We start from the raw sequence: 5,670 nt of genomic DNA, 5'->3' as shown, positions 1-5,670 counted from the left end.
GAACTCATACTGTGGTTATTTCCCCAGTGCCAGAATGTATAATTGGGATAGATATACTTAGGAATTGGCAGAATACCCACATTGGTTCCCTGACCTGTGGAGTGAGGGTTTTTATTATTGGAAAGGCCCAATTGAAACCACTGGAATTGCCTCTGCAAGGGAAATTAGTGAACCAAAAACAGTATCGTATCCCTGGAGGGACTGCAGAAATTAGTGCTATCATCAGGGATTTGAAAGAAGCAGGGGTGGTTGATTCCCACCACATCTCCCTTCCACTCTCCTATTTGGCCTGTGCAGAAGACAGATGGGTCATGAAGAATAACAGTTGACTATCAAAAACTTAATCAAGTAGTGACTCCAATTGCAGCTGCTGTACCAGATGTGCTTTCCTTACTTGAGCAGATTAATACATCTCCTGGTACCTGGTATGCAGCTATTGATTTGGCAAATGCTTTCTTCTCGATACCAGTTCATAAAGACGATCAGAAGCAATTTGCTTTCAGCTGACAAGGCCAACAATATACCTTTACTGTCCTGCCTCAAGGGTATATTAACTCTCCAGCAATATACTATAACTTGGTTAGAAGGGATCTTGATTGCTTCACTCTTCCACAAAATATCACACTGGTCCACTATATAGATGATGTTATGCTGATTGGATCCAGTGAGTAGGCAGTAGCAGACAGTTTGGACTTGTTGGTTAAGCATATGCGCATGAGAGAATGGGAAATAAATCCAAGCAAATTTCAAGGAGTTTCTACCTCAGTGAAATTTGAAGGAGTTCAGTAGTGTGGAGCATGCAGAGACATTCCTTCTAAGGTGAAGTATAAGTTGTTGCACTTGGCCCCTCCCTCCACCAAGAAAGAAGCACAATGCTTGGTGGGCCTCTGGATTCTGGAGGCAGCACATTCCTCATCTGGTGTGTTACTACAACCCATATACCAAGTGACTCGGAAGGCAGCTACCTTTGAATGGGGCCTGGAACTCGTGGGCCTCTGGATTCTGGAGGCAGCACATTCCTCATCTGGTGTGTTACTACGACCCATATACCAAGTGACTTGGAAGGCAGCTACCTTTGAATGGGGCCTGGAACTTGAAAGGGCCCTTCAACAGGTCCAGGCTGCTGTCCAAGCTGCTCTGCCCCTTGAGCCATATGATCCAGCAGAACCGAAGGTGCTTGAGGTACCAGTGGATCCCCCATACAGTCCAGGCTGCTGTCCAAGCTGCTCTGCCCCTTGAGCCATATGATCCAGCAGAACCAAAGGTGCTTGAGGTACCAGAGGATCCCCCATACATATTGGGTCTTAGTGGAAATGGAACATTTGACAATGGGCCATCATGTCACCATGCAACTGGAGCTTCCCATTATGAGCTGGGTGTTATCTGACACCTGCAAGCCATAAAGTAGGCTGTGCACAGCAACAATCCATTATCAAATAGAAGTGGTATATATGTGATCGGATGAGCTTCCCATTATGAGCTGGGTGTTATCTGACACCTGCAAGCCATAAAGTAAGCTGTGCACAGCAACAATCCATTATCAAATAGAAGTGGTATATATGTGATCAGATTCTAGCAGGCCCGGAGGGCGGGGTATGCCCTATGATTGGTTGACTGAGGAAGAAAAGACTAGGGCTTCATTTACAGATGGTTCTGCATGCCATAGCACCTATGGCTTCATGGGGTATGCCCTATGATTGGTTGACTGAGGAAGAAAAGACTAGGGCTTCATTTACTGATGGTTCTGCATGCCATACAAGCACCACTCAAAAGTGGACAGCTGCAGCATTACAGCCAATTTCTGGAACAAACCTGAAGGACACTGGGGAAGGAAATTCTTCACAGTGGGCAGAACTTCAGGCAGTGCACAGGGTCGTGCATTTGCTTGGAAGGAGAAATGGCCAGAAGTGCGATTATATGCTGATTCATGGGCTGTAGCCAATGGTTTGGCTGGATGGTCAGGGACTTGGAAGGAGCATGATTGGAAAATTGGTGACAAAGTCATTTGGGGAAGAAGTATATGGATAGATCTCTCCAAATGGGCAAAGGATGTGAACATACTTGTGTCTCATGTAAATGACCATCAAAAAGTGGCTTCAGCAGATGAGTTCAATAATCAAGTAGATCGGCTGACCCGCTCTGTGGATTATCAGCCTCTTTCTTCAGCTATCCCTTTCAGTGCTTAATGGACCCATGAACAAAGTAGCCATGGTGGCAGAGATGGAGGTTATGCATGGGCTCAACAGCATGGACTCCCACTCACGAAAGCTGACCTGGCTACACCTGCTGCTGAGTGCCAGATCTGCTAACAGCAGAGACCAACACAGCCCCCAATATGGCACTGTTCCCCATGGTGACCAGCCTGCAACCTGGTGGCAGGTTGACTACATTGGACCACTTCCATCTTGGAGGGGACAGCCTTTTGTCCTTACAGGAATAGAAACTTATTTTTGTTATGGATTTGCCTTTCCTGCACACAATTCTTCTGCCAAAACTACCATTCAGGGACTTACAGAATGCCTTATCTACTGTCATGGTATTCCACACAGCATCACTTCTGACCAGGGAACTCACTTCACAGCCAAAGAAGTGCGACAGTGGGCCCATGGTCATGGAATCCACTGGTTTTATCAAGTTCCCCACCATCCTGAAGCAGCCGGCTTGATAGAACAATGGAATGGTCTCTTAAAGACACAATTACAGCCCCAATTAGGTGGCAATAGCCTGGAGGGCTGGGGCAGAGTCCTCCAGAAGGCAGTGTATGCTTCAACTCAGAGTCCAATATATGGTACAATTTTTCCAATAGCCAGGATTCACAGTTCCAGTTATCAAGGGGTGGAAGTGGGAATGATTCCACTCACTGTCACCCCTGGTGACCCACTAGGAAAATTTCTGCTTCCTGTCCCTCAACTTTGCACTCTACTGGCTTGGGTGTTTTTGTTCCAGAGGAGGGAGTGCTTCTGCCAGGAGAGACAACAAACATTCCATTGAACTGGAAGATAAGACTTCCCCCTGGACACTTTGGGCTTCTGATACCCTTAAGTCAGCAGGCTAAGAAAGGAATAACAGTATTAGGAGGGGTGATAGGCCCAGACTACCAGGGGGATATTGGACTAGTTCTCCACAATGGAGGTAATGAAGATTATATCTGGAAGGCAGGAGATTCCTTAAGGTGACTTTTGGTGTTACCATGTCCTGTGATTAAGGTAAATGGGGAAACTGCAGCAACTCAATCCAGACAAGACAACAAATAGCCCAGACCCTTCAGGGATGAAAGTATGGGCCACTCCTTCAGGGAAAGAGCCAAGACCTGCAGAGGTGCTTGCTGATGGAGGAGGAAATATAGAATGGGTAGTAGAGGAAGATATTTACAAATACCAACTTAGGCCTCGTGACCAACTGCACAAATGTGGATTGTAATTGACATGAGTATTCTTGTCCTATTTGGCTTAGAATAGGCTTGTGCATGCATACACATATGTTAAGCAGATACTTGAGTTTTTCTTTTTTTGAGTGTGTAATTGAGATAAGTGTTAAGTGGTTAAGTGTTGTGAACCTATAGGATTATATTGGATTATGAGACACTAAAAGACTATGCATTCCTCTAAGACCTTATCACCTACTCTAAGATATATAATGCATTGGTCATTGTATGATGGGACAGTTATATCATGTAAGGTGAAATTATGACCGCAACATTGTATTCATTTGAAAATTAATCATGACATAGAAAGATGCTATTGGGTGTCAAGTTGACAAGTGGTGGACTTGTAATGCCAATCCTGGTTGTCAGCTTCACTGGATCTGGGATTAACTGAAATGAGAGAGATCTTTTTGATTGGATCATCCGAAGCTGGAAGACATATCATAAATAGGGGTGTTACCTTCTGATGGCAGCCCGTATAAAAGGCCATGACAGAGGAGAGAGCCTGGCTTCTTGATGCTGGCCTTCTCTCTTGCTGGTGAGTTCATCTTGCTGCTATAGACTGAAGCCTAGCTGATCTTTTGGAATTTGTTAGATCTTCAATACCAGATTGGGACTACTGAGACATCCAGCCTTGTGGACTGAGCGAATACAGATTCTCAGACTCTCTAGTGTGGTGCAGCCATTGTTGGACTACTCAGACTCTATCCTGTGAGCTAAATTGATAAATCTCTCTCTATATATATATTCATCCTACTGGTTCTGTTTCTTTGGAGAACCCTGACTAATACACCTATAATCCCAGCATTCAGGTAGGAAGACTAAAATTCAAGGCCAGTCTGACTAGATACTGAGAACTTGTCACCCAAAATAAAAAACCAAAATATTTTTTAAAAACCCTATAACTAGAATGAAATAAACTGAGATGAAGACAAACCCTCCTTTGGTTCCCTTGTGGCATAGGGTGCAGAAGCCCAAAGGGTGCCAGATGCCCCATGGGTATGAGGAAGGCAGCTGAGTTGACAGTCTATGATCTTGCCCTGTGGGTGTCCTGTAGCAAAAGAAGAAAATCCAGGGGTAAAACTAGGAGAGTATATTAAGGGCTTGATGTGCCCCTAGGAGTCAGGGACAGCTGGGAAATACCTTTAAACTACATAGGAAGAAACTGTCAACAGACAGTTGTAATAACAGTCTAGCCACACCCAGCAGAAATCAGAAAGACTCAAGAATAGACTGCATAATTCTGACACCAATTGGCTCCTCCTTACCAAAATGACATTTGTCACACCCTCTCCCATTTGTACAACTTGAAAGGGTCACTCATGATTACACTAGACTGAGTTACCAGTGAAAGACATGAGAGGAACTCACCTCTCTTTGGTTCATGGGCAAGTATTAAAGCTGGTTAAATCACAATTAGACACTGTTAAAAATCCCCCTCCTGCGGCTGGAGAGATGGCTCAGTGGTTAAGAGGACTGGTTGCTCTTGCAGAGGACCCAAATTCAATTCCCAGTACCCAGATGGTAGCTAACAATGGTCTGTAACTCCAGTTCCAGGGGATCTGAAACTGTCTTCTGATTGCCACGGGCATTGCATGAAATGGGAGCACACATGCAGGTAACAAACATGCACACATAAAATAAAAATAATAAATAAAATATTTTTTAAAAAATTCCCTCTGTATTAGTTACTTTTCTGTTCCTGTGATAGAAACACTGGCCAAGCCAATTTATAGAAGGAAGAGTTTATTTGCTCTTACAATTCCAGGGGATTTACGAAGCAAGAGAGCGACTGGAGATCTGGCAAGGCTTAAGAACTCTCTAAGCCCACCCCCAGTGACATGCTTCCTCCAGGATAGCCATACCTAAAACCTCCTAAAACAGCACCACCGTCTGGGGACAAAATGTCCAAATACTTGGAGCCTGTGGGGGACATCAAACTACAAACTATCACATTCCACCCCCTGGCCCCCATAGGCTCATGACCATATTAAATGCAAAATGCATTTAGTCCAACTTTAAAAGTCCCCATAAGTCATTATCCGTCTCAATACTATTCAAAAGTCCAGAGTCCAAAGTCTCTTCTGAGACTCAGGGAAATATCTTAACTGTAACCCTTATAAAATCAAAGGACAAATTTCATACTCCCAACACACAGTGGAACCGAATACACATTACCATTCCAAAAGGGAGGAATAGAGGCATAGTAAGGAAATACCAGACCAAAACAAGACCGAAAACCAGCA

This window comes from Nannospalax galili, unplaced genomic scaffold, assembly GCF_000622305.1.
Source record: "Nannospalax galili isolate Female #2095 unplaced genomic scaffold, S.galili_v1.0 scaffold1259, whole genome shotgun sequence".
Classification (NCBI taxonomy): domain Eukaryota; kingdom Metazoa; phylum Chordata; class Mammalia; order Rodentia; family Spalacidae; genus Nannospalax; species Nannospalax galili.
This window is presented reverse-complemented; position numbering follows the sequence as displayed.